This window comes from Trachemys scripta, chromosome 6 (genome assembly GCF_013100865.1).
Source record: "Trachemys scripta elegans isolate TJP31775 chromosome 6, CAS_Tse_1.0, whole genome shotgun sequence".
In the NCBI taxonomy this organism is placed as follows: Eukaryota; Metazoa; Chordata; order Testudines; family Emydidae; genus Trachemys; species Trachemys scripta.
In genome coordinates, this window is record NC_048303.1 from 105,718,520 (window position 1) to 105,741,774 (window position 23,255).

General features: G+C 39.1%; 1 protein-coding gene across 1 annotated transcript in view; it reads left to right on the plus strand.

Moving 5' to 3' along the window:
• The first annotated feature begins 10,828 nt into the window (after window positions 1–10,828).
• Window positions 10,829–23,255, plus strand: part of PTPRD (protein tyrosine phosphatase receptor type D) — a 601,896-nt gene continuing 589,469 nt past the window's right edge. Inside the window, exon 1 of the mRNA XM_034773574.1 lies at window positions 10,829–10,862. The gene's annotated coding sequence lies outside the window, so the exon portion shown is untranslated. The remainder of the gene's footprint in view (window positions 10,863–23,255) is intronic.

Here is a 23,255-nt window from a genome sequence, read left to right on the forward strand (position 1 = left end):
TAACTAAGGAGTTGATGTCTGAAATGACTAAGACAGACAAGGTTTTATACTATTGGTAAGGCAAGGCAAAGCACTATTGGTAATACTATGCAAATAGCCAGAAAGGAATGCTACTATTTTAATTAGTACCTTAGAAAAAAATGTCTGTTATATATGTGACACACAATAATTAAAGAACCTGTTCTATTGATTTCACAGTATCTGTTTCATTATTTTATTTTAAGCATATTTTTAGTTGCTTCCAAGGTAACTTTGACAACTGCCATCAACATCGTCACCATGGACACTGGTATGAAATAGGGCTGCCTTTTCTCTTTGTTGTTGTTTGGCATTGCCATAGACTAAATAATGAAGACATGTATTAGCAATACAAACAGTAATATAGCATGGGTAGATGGCAAATGCCTAGAAGACCTAAATGTCATTGATGATATTGTGCTACTGAGCAACACCCCAGCAAAGTTACAAACAAAGACAACCTGGCAAAAACAGCAGGTCAAGCAGGGCTCAAAATTAGTTATGCTAAAAGAAACATCTTTGTAACCCTGAGGTGAAGTAGTAACATCACATTAGAAGGCAACAATATCAAGAAAGTAGAACAGTTCTCTTACCTGGGCAGCACCTCTTGGCCAACAGAGACCTCAAGAAGAAAGTGACATCAAAGATAGAAAGGCGCATATAGCATTTAATAAATTCAGCAATCGATATACAGCAAAAAAATAAAGTTGAGAATTTTCAATTAAACTGTAATCTCTGTGCTAGCATATGTCTGGAGAGCTACCAAAATGTTAGATGCCCTCAAAAATAAGAGCTGATGAAAGATTCTGGGCATTGGTTAGAAAGACTTCATCACCAACAAAGAGATTGGAAAATTGCCAACAACGCTTCATTTCCAGAGACTCAGACTGAAGCACTGGACATGTTTGCAGCATGTATCCTGGATGTCAATACACAAATTCTCACACATGAAGCCGTCAAGTGGAAACGAACTGGTGTGAAGCAACAAGAACACCGCAGAGAAACCTTAAGAAGAACTTTTAGCAAAGAGGGCAGAACAGTCTATCTCAGAACAGATGGAAGCAGCTCCAAATGTCAGAGAGTGGGACGGAAGAGACTAGTTTTGTTCCTGTGTGCTAACATTGGCATAGGGAGGATGTAAAGTAATAAGGTAATGTGTGTCAGAGATAGTATTAAAGGAAGGAAAAACAGACTGAAAGAGTCAGTTATCAGATGTAAAGGGACAACAATCTTCTACCTGTGTTAGTTAGAACCACATGAACAGCTAGCAGTCCAGGTCATAATGATCTGATAGGTCCTGCTGAATGCCTAGTTAAGATGCTCTTTCTGTAGAGCACAAAATTTATTTAATAGTATCATCATCATGTAAGACACTCACTTTATTTGTACTTTGTTGGGTTGTAGGCTAGACAAAACACTGAAACTACTTTGTGTGCACAAAATGAATGAGCAACAAATACTCCAGTTGCTTTACTGTTAGATGGCAGTTGAGAAATAACAGATCTCCCAATTTTCCAAGACTATCTCCTTAACAGCCCACTGCTATCAACATATTTAGATATTTGTGGCAGGTTAATGGAGGCCATTTTCACCTGGCAACTGCATCAATCCTTAGCAACAGTATGTATGCATACCCACCGCTGATGTAATTTTTAGTTTCTGGTAACAAAAAGCCAAAAATGGAAGATCAAACTATAAAAACCTTTGCAGAGAATGTGTCAGGCATTTTCAGATAGCGTTTTGCCTTAGCAACTGTCTCATTTCATTCCCTAGCAACTCTCAATACTAGTTTTGTCGTATTTTCCAGCTCAGAATTACCTCTCGTGAACAACTAGGAGGATTCCCTTGTTATGTTTAACACAATACATCTTTTTTCTATGCTGTAGTTTAAGACAAACAGTAGAGCTCAGTACTCCATAGTAATAATTTAAATAAATGGGAGAATATCATGACTTGGGAGAGAGTTTTAAAAAGTTAGAATGTCAGATCCTATATTTTAGGGCAGCAGTGTCTCTTATGCACATTGTTATTTTCGGTGTTGCTGTGGCTGTGTTGGTTCCATGATATGGGAGGGACAAGGTGGGTGAAATAATATCAGCTCTAGATTGTGGAATATAACTAATATTGGACAAACTTCTGTTGGTGAGAGAGACAGAGTGACCTGAAGAAGAGCTCTGCAAAGTTCAAAAGCTTGTCTCTTTTACATGTGAGCTAGTTAAGACAACTTGAATTAGATTCTTTCCTCAAATACATATATAAATATAACCCCCACTGATTTCACTGAGAGAGAGGCACAATTTAGCATTCAGAATTTACTTCATTTTATTTGCATATTACTCTTTTACGGCCAGATCCTGTGAGGGGCAACGTTGCACAGTGGGGCAAAGCTGCCCTACAATCCGTTTAATCAGGCACAGGAGGAATCCCTTTGTGTAGGAAATTTCTTGGAGTGAAAAGCCTCTGTAGCTGTTCCTTTGTCACCCTCAGCTCCTCACCCCTACTCCTTCTGCCTTCTGTGGCCGGAGTTGTAGCCAAGGTTAAGGAGGAACAGCCAGGGAGTCCCTATGCTTCCATGATGCAAGCTGACAGAGCAGCCCTTTGGGGTTGTGGGCAGCCAACACAAATTACAGCAGCATTCATGTAGATGAAGTGGGTACTGTGTGTGTCAGGGCTACACTGGAGCCCTTTCCACACCCTGTCATCACCTGGTACAACTTGGTGTTCCACTGGAATCTAGTCAAACAGCTCCAGATTGTGGAATTTATTTTTTCTATTTAAAAAATCCCTCAGAAATCTCAATTAAAAACTATTAAAAATACTCTTATAAAGAGTCTTGTATGAAAGTGTGTATGAGAGAGAGGTGCTTTACAGATAAATATACAAACGATCTCTAAAGAGATAACATACAGATGAATTATACGACAGGATGAAAAGAGCAAACACAGAATTCCTTGAGCAGTGACATTTAACACCTGCCTCGTCAGTTTCATATTTGATTTTGTTTTGTTTCTTGGTCATCATCTGTTTCCTTAACACTGCTAATGTGTATGCAAAAAGGGACGTGGTTAAGGTTATGTGTTGAACTTTAACTTTAGCATGTCTTCAGTTGTTAGTGCTTAATTCACTCCATGCAACCCTTAATGTTCTTTTAGCTGGGAAACCAGTGTGTGTGTGTGTGTGTGTGTGCACGTGCACATCAGAGAGCGAGACTGTGCACTACAGGTTAGAGCTGGGCAAATGACTGATCTTTTGATTCAGAAGCAGTTAAAAATGGGGGAAGAGTTGGGAGTTTGGGTAGAACCCCAAATCCGAAAGTTTGGGGAATTTTCTGGGAATCCAAAAAGTCCCTTTTGGGTCTGTTCCAGAGTGGTCATTCAAAATTAGATTTGTCACATCCCCACTGAGTGCCCTAATGACCGGCTTAAAAGTTATAAGCAGGGGAGGCAGCACCTCCATCACCACCTCCTCTGGACATTTTGTGAATGGTCAAAATTATTCATGTCAAATTGGTGAATAGGTTAGTGTTGACCAAAACTGCGTTATTTTCTGAATAGACTATTCTCCCAGAAAAATTCACCCAGCTCTACTGAAGATGGACCTGAAACAAAATCGAGTATCTGAAAATGACAAAATTTAGGAAAAGTTCACATCCCAGTCCAGACTTTGTGACTTGGACTTATTCCACTACACACACGCGAACATACTCTCCCTCCCTCTTAATGTTTGTCTCTTTTTGAAATACTATATAAAATGATCATTTTTATATTGTATATACAAATAAAAATGGGGTACACATTCTTTTCTGTATCTGCTGTCATTTATACATATCCTTTCTGCATCACCACCCAGACACAAAGGACATTGCTTATTGCTATCATGGGTGCGATTTGAAATGTCTCCATTTCCCACACAGTCATTTCCACTTGACTAGACTCATTTTCAGTTTATTAAAAATAAGGTCCTCTTGATTATGATATAGTCTCATAGAAACAATAAGCAGCAGCACTAAAATCTTCTAAATTCTTTTTTAATTAAAAGTGGCATGATTGTTTGAATAAGAACATATATCACAACCTAGGGTGAGATACATGACTTATTTTTATTACTATTGGTGTACTTCAGCCTCTCATATTTCTGCATCCTGTGGGTCTTATTCTATTCCCATTAAGATAATGTGAGTTTTGCTGTTCACAATAACAGAAGGCGGCTCAAACCCTAAATTAGAAAAATAAATTATGTATCTCATCCCAAAGTGTGATTTCATATGTAAAAATATAGCACATCTCCCTCTGTGTGTGTGTGTGTGTGTGAGTGTGAGTGTGTGTACACACATCTCCTATGCTAGAATCACAATTATCAAAATGTCCAGGTGACATCTAAAAATTTTGGATAATCAGGAGAGCCAGCAAATATACTTTGAAATCAGCCCTCAGGGTTTCCTGAAAAAATTATATATTTCAAAGCCTGCTGGCCAGCTCCTGTGACTATAAACAACCTCCTTCCGCATTCTCTGTATTCTATCATTGTATGCAACTTAGTTTCTGAGTATACAGACTGCAATTTTAGCTTAGCCCTTGTGCAACGGCACTCAAGGGACAGGGAATTTCACAATCCCCTCCTCCCACTGGACAACAATGCAGGATTAGAGCAAATTCTAGTATCAAGAGAAAGAGGGAGAAAGTAAGTTAAACAGGGATATATTGAAGGAAATTAGTGATGTTCTAGATCACTGCTACATTGGTTTTTGAGGAATGGGCAGATTCCTAAGGACAGGAAATGGCAAACATACTGTAGTACTATTATGCAGAAAATAATTGAGACATGGTATTAAAAATGTAGTCTATTTGTTTCTTTTGGGAAAAAATATTTGAAACAATATTAGGTGAAACATTACTTATCACTTTAGGGAAAACAACTGGGTATAGTTTTTAGGCTTTAATAAGGGAACAAAAGGAAATATATGATTTGGATGGCAACTTCCACCATAGATCTGTGATAGTAAACTCTTGCTTAATTAACTATTTTGTTCATTAAGGGCCCAATCCAAAGCCCACTTGAATTTAATGGGAGTCAGCCATTAAATTCAACAGGTTCCATCACTGAAGGAGGGAACAACATTGGATCTTACAGATTTAGATTTTAAAAAACCCCTGATGAGTTTCCATAAGAAAGATGAAGGGTTAAGGTGTAATATCATCATAATAACCTTTTGTTTAGAGAAGAGGATTAAAAATCGGTACGTGTTTTTTGTTTTGTTTTGTTTTTTGTTTTCTCTCTATCTGGAAGGGGGCAGGCAGTAGATGGTTCCGGGGATCTCTCTTGATTAGGTACAGATCTGGACGAGGATCATTACATTGGAAGTAAGACAAAGAATGGCTAACACTATAACTAGATCCAGAGGGATACAGATCTCTTAGGAGACTGGACCAAGAAATGGAAATACAATCTGCTATGAAAAAATGGAAAGTAATACGTTTGGAAGAAATTAAGTGAAATAGGGAGCATAGATTAAATGGAACAGTCTTGTCACGCTCCCCAGTAAAGTTCTTAGCTGCAGTGAAACAAACCCACAAACTAAGTGTTGTAATGTGATACCGTGAGAGATGGAAAGCAAAATAAAGAGGGGGTGATTTAAGGATTTGCATGTCACTGATCAAGCCTCAGCTACACTAAAATCAGTTTTAGTTACTTTTTCCTGAAGAGGGTATTATTATTCTTAATCCTTCATAGTGCATTGTAAGGGTAAAATTCACCCCAGCAGAGAGAGCCATCACAAAGCCTATCCTGAGGACTTCAGCCAGAATCTTCCAAACACTCATGCCTGTGCTTAACTTTACATATGTAAGGAAGGAACCCCATTGAGGTCAGCCTGATGATGTGCCTGATGTTAAGAATGTTCATAAATATTTCCAGGACTGAAGTGTTGAGTGGGAAGTAAGTGGTACATAGGCCTCGTGTTGGCCCTTGGCATAGGGTGAATTTCACCTTAAGTAAACAGTATGCTTAGCAGAAATGGAAAAAAATAAGTTCTCTGACCCAGCTGTTTTGAAATCTAAGGGCCCAATTCTGCAGTCCTTCATTCTGACTTGGTCAAAATTGCCCCCTGAAAATCCGTGGGCCCAATTCAGATCTACATTAAGCAGGTGAAATTCTATTGAAGTTCATGGAGCTGCAGCCGGTTGTGGCCAGGGCTGAATTTGGCCCTTTGTCTTTTAATAGGAATTTTTGCCTGAGTAAATTGTATGATTGAACCATAACAAACATGACTATAATACAAGCAAGAAACATCAGATGAAAATATGGGAGCAGAGTGTCTCAGGGATGAGGTCAGCACTGAAAGGCTGCATGAAAGAAGTGTATGTTCAGAGGAGGCAGGTCACTTGGTGCTAAGGAAGAGGGAAGCTGTTCCAAAAAAGGGGAGCTGCAGGATTGAGTGGGGAGAAGGAGACGGTGTGGGAGCATTAAAGAGAGAGGACTGGGTGGAGCTGAAGCGGACATGACTACAGCGTAAAATAAGTACAATGACTCCAGGATTTTTAGAATGGTGGGTGGTTGTGAGTAGAGAGGAGCATATATATACATGAAGGGGAGAGAAATACTTGAGACTATCCAGAAAACAAATTAGATCATGTTACTTTTATTGGAAGAACATAAGCCAAAATATGCATTAAAGGGGCAAATCTTGACTCATTCTCTATGAGCTGCAGAGGTCCCCAAGGGCAGCAGAATTTAGATAATTAGATACTACAGTGGCAGGCACTATAGAAGAAACAGCTGTGCAGGAAGCAGTGCAAATTTTTTTACCCATTTTATCTAAAGAAAGACCATTCTTGATCTATAATGATAAACATTTAGCTTCTGAGTATAATAAATATTGTATCCACAGCCAGCCCATTAAATATTTTATTTGAGGAACAGCAGCTTCTTTTCATCTTTAATTTATTTTTTCTAAAAATATAGCTGGCAATGTAATCCCTTTTTTGGTTGTTGTGGAAATACCTACCCCAAATTAGGCTGCAGCTCACATACGCTGAGTTCCCCTACCACTAGCATGCTTACCGGAAAACGCTAATTCATGGCTCTGATCCTGTGAACAGGACTTCAGTGGGACTATTTACATGAGTAAAATTACTCAGGCATGTAAGGCCTTTCAGGATCAGACCCTTAGCTTTTTCCCTGAAGAATTACTAGCAAGGCAGGTGTGGAGAAATAGTGTTGAAAGGAACAGTTAGAGCAGTAATATGTTCACAAGCTCCCAATTGTTTTGTGTTTAAATAGAAATTATTATTATTTATTACTTATTACAGTAGCACAGCTGGAAGCAGCTGGGGAATGAGGGGAAACCGTAGTGAAATCAAAAGCCACGTTAGCATATGCTGAACAGATAATATGCAAAACTTCTCAGAAATGGTGCTTAATTCTTTGCCTCTTCATTTTTATATGAATTCACAGCTCAAACCTTTCTTGCGAAAATTTCCCCTAAGACAAGCACTTTTTAAGTGGTCTCTTTTCAAGCAAAATGTACATCTTTTAATGCACTCAATGCTGGGGTGCACTCTCCTCTTCCTGGGCTGCTTCTCATCCTGGATGGCTGCTACCTATTCAACTTTTTCATAAATGATCTGGAGAAAGGGGTAAAAAGTGAGGTGGCAAAGTCTGCAGATGAGATTAAACTGCTCAAGATAGTTAAGACCAAAGCAGACTGTGAAGAACTTCAAAAAGATCTCCCAAAACTAAGTGATTGGGCAACAGAATGGCAAATGAAATTTAATGTGGATAAATGTAAAGTAATGCATATTGGAAGAAATAACCCCAACTATACATAAAATATGATGGGGGCTAATTTAGCTACAATGAATCAGGAAAAAGACATTGGAGTCATCATGGATAGTTCTCTGAAGACATCCACGCAGTGTGCAGTGGTGGTCAAAAAAGCAAACAGGATGTTAGGAATCATTAAAAAGGGGATAGAAAATAAGACGGAGAGTATCTTATTGCCTTTATATAAATCCATGGTACGCCCACATCTTGAATACTGCATACAGATGTGGTCTCTTCATCTCAAAAAAGATATACTGGTATTAGAAAAGGTTCAGAGAAGGGCAACTAAAATGATTAGGGGTTTGGAACTGGTCCTGTATGAGGAGGGATTAAAGAGGCTAGGACTTTTCAGGTTGGAAAAGAGGAAACTTAGGGGGAATATGATAGAGGTATATAAAATCATGAGTGATGTAGAGAAAGTAAATAAGGAAAAGCTATTTACTTTTTCCCATAATACAAGAACTAGGGGCCACCAAATGAAATTAATGGGCAGCAGATTTAAAACAAATAAAAGGAAGTTCTTCTTCACACAACTTGTGGAACTCCTTGCCTGAGGAGGTTGTGAAGGCTAGGACTATAATAGCATTTAAAAGAGAACTGGATAAATTCATGGAGGTTAAGTCCATTAATGGATATTAGCCAGGATGGCTAGCCTCTGTTTGTCAGAGGGTGGAGATGGATGGCAGGAGAGAGATCACTTGATCGTTGCCTGTTGGGTTCACTCCCTCAGGGGCACCTGGCATTGGCCACTGTCGGTAGACAGGATATTGGGCTAGATGGACCTTTGGTCTGACCCAGTACGGCCATTCTTATGTTCTTATGAACCTGGCTTCCTGGGGTGGAGTGGTGTTCCTGATCTCTTTAAGCAGGCCCCTTGCACTCTGCTGCTGCTGCAGAAACAGCTCCTTGGACCCGTCCCTCCTGAGCATCCCCCTCCCGTTTCTCCTCCTGCTCCTGCCGGCCCTCTTCCTGAATGAGAAATGACGGCCTGTGGCAGTGATGCTTCCTGCTGCTGCTCTTTCCCTTGATTGGTCAGTACTGCTGATGGGGTCACAAAAGAGGCAACATAAACTGGTAGCAGGCTCAGAGTGGTGCTATTAGGGCATACCAGATGTTTCCATGCTCTAGGCAGGGCTCCAGTAGCAGAAAATGCACTGGAGAGGAGAATATAATGTACAAACTAGCCATAGCCTCCCTTGCTTTGGGTGATGGGTGGGGCAGCCTGATCCAAGAATAACCAAGAAGGGGATTTTGCCAGGGAGTGTCCTGCTTCTCTTTGCAGTAATTTCTTCCCCTGGAGTTTTTGTGGAGCCCTTGACAGGAGTTACACTGTTGTCAACTCTTACAATTTTATTGTGAGTCTCATGATATTTGGTGTTTGTCTTAAAGCCCCAGTTCCTGAAGTCTAGTCATTACATGACAATCTCAGCTTTTGTTTAAAAAAAACCACCCCACATCTTACTAACCCTCATGGTTTCTGAAAAAAAACTTGAGAACTTGACCCAAGGGCACCCTAAAGGCTCAGAAACCAGAAATGGTTTCAGGGGAACAGGAGTGTATGTGCCGGGGGGAGGAAGAGGAGGGAAGGGGAGAGCCTAAAATCCATTATTAAAAAAAAAAGCCTCACTATTTTAAAGCCAACTTCAAGACTTTTGGAAGCCTGCCTCATATTTGAATGCTTGGGGTTTGCATTACTGGAGTTAAATCTGTTCCTGTTGGCAGGGACTTGGAAGGAAGGAGGTGCTATTATAAAGTACTGCCTGCCCTACCTTGAACTCAGTCCTAGCAGTGTTACAAGTTACACCTCAGTGCATCAGTTTTAGACAGCCTTCCCAATGTGTTTAGTTAGCATGACATTCACGGTACTATCCAAATATTATTTACTGGTGACACTTCAATGTGTATTTGTACCTTACAAAATTTGCAGGGGGAAAAAGAAAGGATTTGATTAAGCAAAGGTGATTCAGAACTGTGTAAATTTCCAGGTGTACCACTAACAATCACAACTTACTCCTCTCTCTAGGGACATTTTAAGGCTGGCTGGGAAAATGTCAATATTTTTGGCAAAAATTTGAGCACAAGAATTTTTTTTTATCAGTAAAATGTATTAATTGAAAAATTTCCAGCCAGCTCCAGTTGTTGCACTATAATTAGTATAATAAAAGTGCTTCTCGTGTCCATTCCTCTGCTGAAAAGTTTAGGTCAATGATTTTGTATTTCTTTTTCTTGTAATTTTTTTTTTAAAGGAGACCAATTTTAAAGATTGTAGCTGCTGTTCACAAAAAAGGAATTTAAATTGAAGGAACTTTGCCTGTGAATGTAGAGTCTGCCATCTATAGTATACTTTGGAAATGAATAAATTTGGTCAGTGGGAATGAAATTCACCTTTTTAATATTAATCCTTCTCTTAGAGCCTGATCCAAAGCCCATTGGAGTCAATAAGAGACTTTGTATTAACTTCACTGGGCCCTGGATCAGGTCCTTGAAGCTCTGGGCTATGTAGATAGTCATACCTGTATTTCCCAAAAGATCATAAAAATTGGTGTTAATAGAGTCCAAAGAGTACACACAGATTATCCTTATGTGCTAGCCTGAAGTATGTAATATCATGCATATAAGGCAGGTATCATGTCTCTCTTTATAGACTAACGTGTGGAAGGTCTTCTCTCTATGGTAATTAATTACAGAGGATTTTGTTTTCTCTTTTATATGTCAGACTTCATTTTATTTGTAACCCAAATAGTTGTCTGCTTTATATAAATGAATGAAAATATCTTTTCTTCTAAGCACACTGTAAAAATATCAGTCAGTATCCTTTGCAGTTAGATACTAACATGTACTGCATGTCCCAGGCAGATGAGATTCAAGGTAAAATATAAAAATGCATTGTTGCTTTTTCTTGACCTTCTTTTTGAAACTCCCTAATGGAAAATATATTAGTCATTTCCCAAAACTTGACCATTCTGTCTTTTTTCCTTAGGTGAGAAGTCTGGTGGACATCAGCAGATTCTGAAGAAACCAAAGTAAGATTTTACATATGCTGTATTTCAAAGTGTTTATGGTTACAGTTCAACTTTTTTCTTAAGGGGACTATTGCTGATTTTTGGCATGGATTTCTTGGTGTAAATCTAAAATTTCTCTTGTACTTGGCTGCCTCTAGCAGTGGTTGGAAAGAGTATTATTTTAAAGGTTCCTGTAGGTGGGAAATAGAGCACGGTATTTGGAGTGGTGGCTTTTGCAGTGAAATCTTGTCCAAAGGAGTCCTGAGGGGTCAGGAGTGAGATCACAGTTTAGATTTTGCAGTCTTTTTGGAATAAAGGAAAAGAGTCTTAATCCCTTAAACAAGGTGGGTTTGTTAGGTATGCTGCAAATTAAATGGAAATGTAGTTAGTCAGTAGAATAAGTAAATAAACAAACAAAAGGTTGCGTTTGAGCCTTTATAGCTTTTCTGTTTGGTGTCAGATTCAGTAAACCAGCAAAACACTTCATGGGTTCTTGTAAACATGTGTTCTGCATGTCACACCTACTTGAAAGTTTACATGAATTCTTCAATTCTTTTAAAGAAAATTCTGTATTTCAGTTGTGAAGAAATCTGATTATTAAACACCTTGGGCCCTTTCCTGTCTCTTTCCATTGATTTGAATAGGAATTGGAGTCCCTAATGAGAATATATCAGATTACAGCAGCATGTTAAAACTAACTAGCAACTCAAATCAATGAAGTGAAGTATTAATTATTGCATGTGTACATAGATAGCTTTTAATTAGCAATGCATGATACCTAGGGTGACCAGATGTCCCGATTTTATAGGGACAGTCCCGATTTTGGGGACTTTTTCTTATATAGGCACCTATTACTCCCCACCCCCGTCCCGATTTTTTCACACTTGCTGTCTGGTCACCCTAATGATACCTGTCTTATCTGGATTTACCTAGGATGTGAACAGTGATTTACCATTTGCCAATCAGGCTACAAAATGTACAAGCGAGGCATATAGTGAAGGATAGTGTCTCAGTTGTTTGTTTCCATTTCTCTGTTAGAATTATATTATTTGAAGTTTGTTTTTATATTTCCTAAATGCTGCAATAAATGGAAACTATAAAGTCAAAACTGGTCCCAGATTTAGGTATAATTGCTTGGAGTCCCATTTCAGCCAGGATTGTCCTCAGTTTTTAAAATCAGTTTTTAAAATAGCCTGTGTGTTGACAGCTTTTAAACAATGTTTTTTTTCCATACTGGAGGCTGCTATGTTTATGCATTGGCATTGTTATTTTGTCAGTACGATTTATCTGCAGAGAATGTGTTTTCTTCTTGCTTCACTAAGTAATGCACATCTTGATTTTACAAAACAGGAAACTTTTCTTGGGATGGGGTGGGTTCAAGAGCTAACTAATATTTTACATTTCCATCCCCCCCTTAAATCCGCCCATTTCAAGATAGAAACCACAAAGACAAATATTAGAAGATGGTCTTTAGGAGTAATTGATTGGTATATTTACAGTAGGTTGTAGTTGCTTATGAAATATTTGCAGCCTTTAGTAAAAACCAGTTTATTAAATACTGTGTATGACAATGTGGAGCAACATGATTTTCCATTGGAGAGAATTACTGTGAGTATGTGTACACTGCAATTAGACACCCGCGGCTGGACCATTCCAGCTGACTTGGGCTCTCAGGGCTCATGCTAAGGGGCTGTTTAATTGTATTGTAGGCATTTGGGCTCGGGCTGCAACCTGAGCTCTGGGACCCTCCCAACTCGCAGGGTGTTAGAATCCAGGCTCCAGTCTGAGCCCGAATGTCTACACCACAATTAAACAGCCCCTTATCCTGAACCCCTTATCCTGAACCCCTTAGCCTGAGTTATCTGGTATGGGCCAGCAACGAGTTTTTAATTTCAGTGTACACATACCCTAAGAGAGCTGGTCATTGGCTTAAGATTTAAGGGTAAATACATTTACAAATATGCATTTTGTTTACAAAATCCAAAAAAATTTCATTATGGAGCAAATTAGGAAGCCCTTGTCCCATTTAAGTTAACAGAAATCCAAAGTCATGACTATGAGCTAACTCGCTGTTTATTTTGTAAGGCTCTCTATTTCCTCCAAGTATAGTCATTTCTTCCATGTGGCTGTTCTTGAGAGCCTGCAATTTACTTATTATAGTAAAGTGCACATTATACATAGGAGGGAGTTGATTATGGAGATCAAAGGACATTGAGATGGCAAAAGAGTAGCAACCTCTGATTGCGTGACAGCCTAATCACAAAAAGCCTGACAGTGAGGGACTCTCAAAGTACAATTTAGTAGCAGATAGGGTAGCAATACATCCTATAAGGGTATTAATATTTCTAGTAGCCATTACTTATTTTTTTTAAAAAGTAAACACAAACTAATTCATAAAGCAACCCAGTTCTCTTTCCTTGTGTAAGGAGGATGCTCTAACTGCACACATTCTAAAAATATCAGTTCTGTTTATGATGTCATCATTTTCTGGTGTCCTCCATGAACAAAAGACTTAACTTGTCTTAGAACTGCTTTTGACATGGAATCACTGAAATCCCAGTGAGACTGAGTTTAGCTCTTGATGCTGTAAGTAATGCATTTCCATTTCTGTGCCATCATAGTAATGAATCACTATCTTATGCAGCATGCAAGTATTCATCCTCCTGGGGCAGCTATGACATCACTTAGAATATTGAATCTTCATGAAAGTCGATGATGTTATAAAAACTGACAGTTATATTATATACTTTTTTTCCTCTTTCCTTTCACCTGGCACAGCGTGTTATGAGGGGAAAAAAATTCTCTCTGGTTGATGAGGTTTCCTCCGCCACAAGAGGATGTCTTCACTTCAGCCTGCCTTTGATAGATTTCATTTTATATTTAGATTTAAGTGTCCAAGGAAAAAGATAAATCAGGATCACCTAATCATAGGGAGTCTGGATTGTACATGAACTAAGAAACGAGCAGGGACATTATTTTAACTAGTCAAAAGGTTCTATTATTGCTAATTACCAAATTATAATTGTCCAAGAACAAATGAAAGGTTGCTAAGACACAACATATTACGGGAGAGGGAGCAGGAAAGAAGAAAATCAGCACAAATTATTAATAAATCACATAGCAGCACTAGTATTAATCTAGGCATATGTTATCAGGGTTTCAAAATAACCATGTGTGGTATGATGATAAAGCAAGGCTTTGTTGAGATTCTGCTATCATTCTGTCTCATCTATCATGAGAGGCCTTTCATGTATGATGGAAATCTGCAATTACTTACTGAGGAAATAATAACCTTCTGGTAAATGGTGAGCAGGTGTACAGAAGTACAGAGATTCCTAGCAGAAGGAACCAGCGTTACCATGCAAACAACTTGGAGTTCTATGGGACAAAGTTGGAACTGACATGTTCAACTTGGGAAGACATGATCACCTGGTTATAATAGACTACTTTACTAATTTCCCAGAAGAAATCTCAGTTGAATATACTACAGCAGCAACAGTTGTCAGGCACATTAAATCTGTATTTGCATGGCATGGAATTCCAAGAACAGTAATAACTGACAACAACCATAGTTCAAGAATAGGGAATTCCTGAACTTTGCTAACATGTATGACATTCATCACGACATGAGACATATATCTTCCCATATATATTAGATCCAATGGATTAGCTGAACATGGAGTACATATAGTGAAGAACTTGCTCAAAAAAGCAATAAATGCAAGAGAATATCCACATTAGCACTGCTCAACTATAGAGATACACCACTACAATATGGAAAGTCTCCTCTTGAACTTCTCTACCTTACACATATAACTGCTCAATTACTAGATATAGGACAAAAACAAAGGATGATTAAGGAGTCTGTGATAGTGAGGACAAGACTAGGGAAGTACAATCAAACAAAATATTACAGTAAAGAAATCTGACTAAAGAGGGCTTGCAATACAGCAGACCAGGAAGATTGCTGAAACGCCCTCAAAGAGTGATCAAGACTTGTTAGTGTTGTGTTTAAGCAAACTGAACAGTTAAGTCAGTTAGTGTATTTGTAATAGTTATTAATTTGAACAAAAACACTATTAAATTAATCAGGGTATATTAAAAGGGGATCTAAAATGGGATGATGTCTCTAGAATAAGTCCTCCAGGAAGTGTAGCGATCCCAGACTTCCTGTACACTCTATATACAGTCTTTGGTTTCCTGGGACACACTTTCTGCTAGGGGCAGACACAAAGAAGCCCAGGATAGGGCAGTTGCAGACTGAAGCTACACAGAGAGTAGAAAGTTTGTCACCTAATTTCTGTATGTACTTCCTGTTCATATTAAAGCATTTATCATGACAATGGTCTGCTCATCGGTGAGATACTGCAATGTTTGTGGGATTGGTGAGACCATAGCTAAACACCAGAGACAAAGGAAAAAGAGAAAATTGAAAAATGGGTGCAGGTTCAGAGAAGATTTGAGGTCTGTCAAATGCACTTTATGATGAGAAACTGAAGATGATCAATTTATTTAGCTTATGAAAGAGTATAGTTGATAAAGATAAAGAGTACAGTGCAGTTATGTATTTATGCTATGTCTTGTAGTATGCGTCTTGTCAAATAGTTCCATACAATACAATTTTATTTTTCTATCTTTCCCTTTTAAAAACAGCACTAAGAAATGTAATTTACAAACAAAATATTAGAGAAAGATTGCAAGATTTTTAGCATGAGTAGGCCCACAATTGTTAAAGTTGCGCACACAAGCTTAACTCTATCTTTTTGAACATATGCATTACTTATCCTTTTGAATTTGATGCTGTTTTTAGTTATACAATCACTACTGCTTCATAAATAATATGATATGCTGTTTTATATTTCTCTACATATGTAGATACATGTACATAAACTCTTATTATACTTTGATCTACTCTATCTATGCCAGACAACAAATCCGTGGAAGTCATATATATGAAAAGAACACAGGAAACCATACTTACACATCATATTATAGAACAGGAAAACCAATACAGAGTAATAGTGAACTTTATTGGCGTAAAAATTAGCTTTGTAGTTAACTGCCTCATCTCCTGAATTGCACATGTGGAAGGTTGTTTACCAGTTGAAAAGAATGTTTGTCTTTTATGGCTGCTGACTGATTTATTAAAATGCATAGCTTGGGAGTTTATCATGTAAAAAATCTGTAGTAAAAGATCTTAGACCACCAAGTCAATTTAAAAAGTATAAGTACACAAGAATGAAACAAAATTACAAGATGCTACACATGTGTAGTCACTGTTAATGGTTAATGCATGATAAAATATAGCTTTACAGCATGTGACCGTGTAATTGAAGGACTGCTTGGTTTATCATAAGTATGCATAAAGGCACAGCATTCGGTTTGCTTGTGCTATCTTAATTTTGTAATTTCCTGATGAGAGCTAAGCTATCTAGCCAGGGGATTAGCTCTGCCTTCACATAAATGGGTACAACTCCCATTGACTTCAGTGAGAAGTCACCCACTTTTGTGAGGGCAGAACTGAACTCTTAGCTTTAGCTTAACATAGTTTGCTTTTATGGATTAAAATGCGCATTTTCCACTAAAGAAAATGGCTTCTTTTGAGTGTTGCCATTTACTTGCTAGGTAAAAACACTGGGTCAGATCCTCAGATGGCTTAAATTGGCACCGACTGAGAATTTGCACCAGCTGAGGCTCTAGTCCCCTATTGCTTTTGAAACTGGAGTTTGGGAATTTACCCATGATCTTTAACATGTTGGATTTGATAGAAATGTTACCTTTGTGTTTACCAGACAGAAAATTATGTGAAACCGTGAATCTAAACATGTTTGGGACTGTTGCCATACCAGATTTATTAAACCAGTCATTTATATGCCATTTACTTTTCTGAATGAATTGAACCTGTGGTGACTAAAAAAAAGAGATTATGGTGTAGACTCCAGCAATTAATAGTGTGAGAGCCTGCTCCCTTGCTGTGGGCACTGTGTCTCTTAACGCATTTGAAATTTTGGCTTATTGTTTCCCTTGGTTGGGTGCTGCTGTTGGATATATATATATATATATATATTTTTTTTTTTTTTGCTGTAATCACAGACATTATTTCAGCTGACTTCTCCCCAACATTCAAAGTGGTGATCATTACACAGCTTAATAATATATATTTTACTATTTATTCATTTAGAGATCTATTTTTTTTTCTTTGTGTAACCACTCTGTTCCAGTCTTGTTTAAAAAAGTCTGTGCACTGAGGCAAACAGGCCCTGAATCCTAGTGTCATAACTATAAAAGGAAGGGTAACAGCCCTCCTGTGTACAATACTATAAAATCCCTCCAGGCCAGAGACTCCAAAATCCTTTTACCTGTAAAGGGTTAAGAAGCTCAGGTAACCTGGCTGACACCTGACACAAAGGATCAATAAGGGGACAAGATACTTTCAAATCTTGTTAGGGGGGGAAGGCTTTTGTTTGTGCTCTTTGTTTTGGAGGTGGTTCGCTCTTGGGACTGAGAGGGACCAAACATCAATCCAGGCTCTCCAAATCTTTCTGAACAAGTCTCTCATATTTCAAACTTGTAAGTAAACAGCCAGGCAAGACATGTTAGTTTTTATCTTTGTTTTCTCAACTTGTAAATGTACCTTTTTGCTAGAGTGTTTATCTCTGTTTGCTGTAACTTTGAACCTAAGGCTGGGGGGGGGGGTCCTCTGGGCTCTTTAAGTTTGATTACCCTGTAAAGTTATTTCCCATCCTGATTTTACAGAGATGATTTTTACCTTTTTCTTTAATTAAAAGCCTTCTTTTTAAGAACCTGATTGATTTTTCCTAGTTTTTAAATCCAAGGGGGTTGGATCTTGATCCACCAGGAGTTGGTGGGAGAAAGGAGGGAGTATGGTTAATTTCTCCTTGTTTTAAGATCCAAGGGGTTTGGATCTGTATTCACCAGAAAATTGGTGAAGAGTCTCTCAAGGCTACCCAGGGAAGGGAATTAGCACATTGGGAGTGGTGGCAGCGGACCAGATCTAAGCTGGTAGTTAAGCTTAGAAGTTTTCATGCAGGCCCCCACATCTGTACCCTAAAGTTCAGAGTGGGGAAGCAGCCTTGACACCTAGTTTGAGCAGGACAGATCTCAAATTATTATAGTAGTTCATTGATAGTTATCTAGACTGTATTTTTTTTTCACTTTTGCATGTGTGCTTGGGTAATAAATTGATCGGCACAGTGCAAAACATTAAATAAATCAATTACATTATATAGTACTAGAACTAACCAGGTGCTATAGCCATGGGCAGCGAGTGGACACCCCTTTTTCGGGGAGGCTAGCCCCATGGCCCCACCCCCTGCAACAGGAGCACTGAGCCCCCTTCCCCTCTGCTGCAGCCAACCCCGAGCCACCCTCCACCCCCAGCCAGTCGGCCAACTGACCCAAGCCCTGGCCTAAGCAGCCCTATCTGCACCGGCCAGCCAAGACCTTTCTTGTCTGATATTTCTTGCCTCTTTCATCACCAACCTGAGATCTGATGAGTCAGGCCATTCTCCCAATGCCTTTCCTTTCCTGAGTCCACCATTTGTTCTGTGCTCAGGCTACTTTATGTTTGCTGATATTTCAGATTCATCAAAAGGTCACTGCAGATCTGACAGTCTCTGCTGTGCACTGTACTGTCTTCAAATCTTGTGTATTCTCTAAGGGCTTCTCTGTCCCAGAAACAATGGTATGCCTCTAATCCAAAGCATTTGGCTGTATTCCTGCAGCTTTGCCAGACGGTCTGAAGCTTTTGAGGCTTCTCCTGCCTAACTTCCTACTTCTCTAAATACGTAATATACTTGGTCTTTTTCCCAAGCCCATGCGTCTACAAATGCACGTGTTGCTCCTCTTCTTCCCACCCTCTGTGTAAACCCCGCTCTATAGCTATTAGCCTGTCCAAAGCTTGAAAGTAATACACAACCTTTGCCTAATAGCTTTCTCCTTGTCTCACTTTCCTGTTTGTCTTCCTCTTCCTTTTCCATTCTCTGAGTATAATCTAATTTCTGGATTATTAACCACGTATCTTTCTATTTCCCTCCCTTCCCTAGTCCATGTTTTGTTACCCCACCTGCCTCTCAGCTGCCTCCCACCATTCCCATCCATATGCAGGTGCTTTTCTGACATGATGTGCCAGATCTGACAAACTGCTGTACTGGCTGCTTTCTTCAAGGCTGGAGAGGCCTCAAAATGCCTTGTGCACTTCTGACCCATTGGAGCCCAAGAACATGAGAGACTGGGGGATAACAGCTGAACCCCCACAACTAATGCAGAATATCAGCAAAGCAAGCATACCTGACTGTGAGTGGGGTGGAGGGGTCAGATAAGAGCAGAAGTAGCCTCAAGGACAGAGGAAAAAGAGAAACATCTTAGAAAAGCATGGGGTACCCCCGTGTGCCGTTTTGTCACTCCTCCTGTCCAACGTGTATATTAAGCTGTTCACGGGCTTAGTAAGAAAGCACAAGATGCAATGTTTTCAGCATTCTCATGACACCCAACTTAGACTCTGTCTCATCCCTCTTCGATGACGTGGGTTCAGCATCTTAGCCAATGGCTAGCTGAGACTGGTGCATGGATGAGTGCAAGCTGGCTCATGCTCAACCTAGATAAGACTGAGGAGATGATGGTGGGCTGCAGGAAGCAGCCAGAGGAGACAACAGAAGTAATATACTCCCTCTGTCAAAAGGACCAATACCTGTTATTAGTTACTAGGGTTCACAACTTAGGTGTGATTTCCCATCTATCTAGCCTGGATCTAGCCAGAACACCCTCCAGTTTTGCATTTTGGGAAGGGAAGGTTGGATGTAACGCCCTTAAATTTGTTCAGGAACCCCAGGTTGAGAGCCCCAATATCGAAGAAGATATAACCTCTTGCTTCTAGAGGTCATCCTTCCAAATCAGGATTGAGACAGTCAATGCCTGTGCTAAAGAGAAAGGGCTCCATTCACCTGTGCAGTCAGTCTGAGAGTACCAGCACTAAATACACTTGAAGTATTGTTAAAAAAAAAAAAAAAAAAAAAGTTAACTATTATCCCTTCTTTTTGTGCTGCTGTTCTAACATTTTGGAGCTGATAGTGACTGTTTCACAAGCAGCTAGAAACAAAGTAAAATGTAGTTATGTATTATCTGAAGCAAAGACTCAAATGGATTCTAAAGCAAGTGAATGCCTTTGCTTACTCCTAACTGGCTGTTCCCTACTGCCTCCTCATTACTTATACACAGTTTTAGAACATCTCCTGTTACTAGTAATCATTTTTATTGTGTTCTCTAACAGCAATAACACCAATATTTTGGTAGTGTTGCACAAAAAGATACACAGTTAAAGGGGTTCCTTTTAAAATCTATGTTCATTAACTTTATTGGTCTGTGCAGGGAAATGTGTTAGGCATTTGGTTCATTATATGTCAGGTTACTTTGTTTGAGGTTTAAAATTAGCAAGATTATATCACTGTCAAATCTTCTCTTTGCCTTTCATTGTGATTTTAAATTTCAACGGAACACTTTCTTGGCTCATGAGAGTGAATGCCCATGGAAAACAAAGAAGTGGAGCATTGTGATGATTAAGAGAAACATATTCATGAATACAAATATAACCTGCAGTTTCTAATTAGTGACATTATAATTAGTATTAACAACACAAATGCCATATTGGCTTAACACTGTTATCATACACGCAGAGTTTAGAAGAATCCTTCAGAGCCCTGATGTGCCCTAATATCACATTATAAATTATTCTTGTCTTCCTGTCATGTGGAATACTTCCTGTCCTCTGACCCTCTCTAATTACTGATGCTAGCATCTCAGAGGGACTTTCTGGAAGTTCAAAAATTACTGTATTGTTTTAATTATTCAGTAAAAGACTGATTAAAGTGTGTCTGAGAGCAGTGCGTATCTAATTCATAATTACATACATAAGTGGAAGCTCTGTGGATTAGACTTTTTACCTCAAGGGATGTAGTTTGAATCCTGCCTGGATCATGAGGAGATTTGCTGTAAAACATCTTTCACAGGAGAAGCTTTCAATATTTGGTGGTTTGTCTCACATCTTGCATTCCTTTAATAATAATAATAATAATAATAATTAATTAGCAATAAGAAGTTTATAAAACAGTTAACCCAAGCATCTCCCTTTGGAAGTATATATAACTTCTTGGGGATGGGGGGAAAATATTCTGTTGTGGGAAAAGGGGGTTTCCTTCTTCGGTAACTGTTCATTGTTAGCATAGCTGTTGTGCTTTATGTTCATATGTTGTTCGAAAAAAAGGTGTAAGGTGAAAAAAATCCTTTTGCTGAAGCTATAGGTTTGAAGTCTGGTCATGACACCTGAATAGCAGGGAACTGCCACTGAATGTATTTACAGCCACAAATGCAACATCAAATGGATGGTAGCATTGAATTGCAAAATTGAAAGCGCAAAAACACATGCTTCTCCCCCGACTCTTGAATTCCTCAAATAGAGGTGAAAGTCTGTCATCTGCAAACAAATGGGAGGAATGTCTAGCTTTTCTTCTTACTATGGAACTGAGACAGAGGTAGGGAAAGAAAGTTAGCATAAGGTGTATACTCTAATAAGACTGTTACAAGACCACCCTACCAAATATTCTACTGGAGTGGGATGTGTGGATGATTACTCTTGGGAGGGTAATAAAGGTTTAGTAGTATTAGTACTGAATTTACTGAAACACTATGAAATTTGAGAGGATTGGAAATTATGTATAATTAAATGTTCAGTTTCTGTTCTATCCAATTAAATATGCCCTAGCAATAATGTAAACTGTCTTTCTCCTAACACCCTCCAGTTTCCAAGGTTATTGCTTATGGAGACATGGGATACTTCATATGAGTGCACAAAAGCTTGGACACAGATCTGAAGCTTATCCAAACTACAGAATCGGAACCTCTTGGATCTGTAAAATTGGGGTTGGAAATCTCATGTGCACAGACCAATTATGCAACTTGTGAAAATACATAAAAATATCCTTTATTAATTAAGGATTAAAGCTACGTAATTTTTCCCCATCTGAGTATTAACCTGGCACTTTAAATGTCATCAGGTGGGTGGAGACAATGTGCTCAGCACAGCATCCATGGGGTGAGTCCTTGTCTGATTAACCAGAGGAAAAGTGGTACTTTGGTCCCTTTAAAGGGGCCCTCCCCCATAATTGGTAGTAGAGGGGGCATGGAGAGAAGCTTACAAGAACAGAAAAGGGAAGAAGACAAGAGCAGGAAACAGCTGGGCCAGGTGAAGGTAAGGACACTGCTCTTCCTGCTGACCAGAAGAGTAAGTGTGTGTGGAGGGGAGGGGGGTTATTTATACACCATGTAGTCCTGGAAAAGCCCTGTCTTACCTGGATCGGGCTGGCAGCAGCACCTGTCCACAAAATTTGCAACAGGATTGGGATTCCTCATGACCGACTGTCAGCATTACACTACTCACGTTTTCTTTGTGGGCTGGGAAGGAACTTTTCCCTCACTGAGAGATTGGCCAAGGCAGGGTGAGGTTTTTCACCTTCCCCACAGCAAGTCTGGGATCTGGTGGGGTGGAGCAGGTGGGTTAGGTGATAATGTTGCTACTGAATATATAAAACTAATGGCAGATGACCAGTGCAGGTGTTTGTTAAGAAAGGATCCCCTTCTATTTTCATACCTCTCCTTCAGTGAGCATCTGGCCTTATTATGGTTGATCAAATACAGGGTGTCCAGAGCAAGACCAGATTGTTGCCTTGGAAGCTGGGGTACACATATTTCTTCCCAAACTTGTGGTCTTTACAGGCTCTAACTGGCTTTTTGGAGCCAGAGCAAGGGGAGAAAGGAAGAAATTTTCTCCAAATCTTCTCTGCAAGTCCCCTACACCTCCCCAAGCAGGTTGACTGGAACTAGAGAAAACTGCTTGCCACATATAATACGTTTATGCTTTATACCATGATTTTATATTTTGTCTATGTTGGGAATAAATGTACTCTATTTCATGCTTCCTAGTTTCTCTCAAAGTGTCTGGTTCAAAATCCATGAAAAGGGAAAAGTGAGGCCCATATTGGGTACACAGATTTTTTTTTAGGTGTAAACTTTAATCACTTGCTGGCCTTTAAAGGGCAAAGTAAATGCCCATAAGTGAAAAATGATGTGTTTTTATTCCTCTGAAATAAACAGAATTACATATGCTTAAAATTAAAGTTCATGGCTCTTCCTTACAGTCTTTCAGCTTTTCTATTCCTGGTCCCAGCCAAAATCAGGAAGTGATGTGCTATTTATTTATTTCAATATAACCAATATTTTCCAGGGCGCTAAGTACTATATGAAGTGTGCACGATTTCAGATCGATCAGTCCCATAACATTCCTGACTTACCTCCTGTAACATTCTCTCAGGCCACTTCGTATGTCCAACAACGCACCTCATC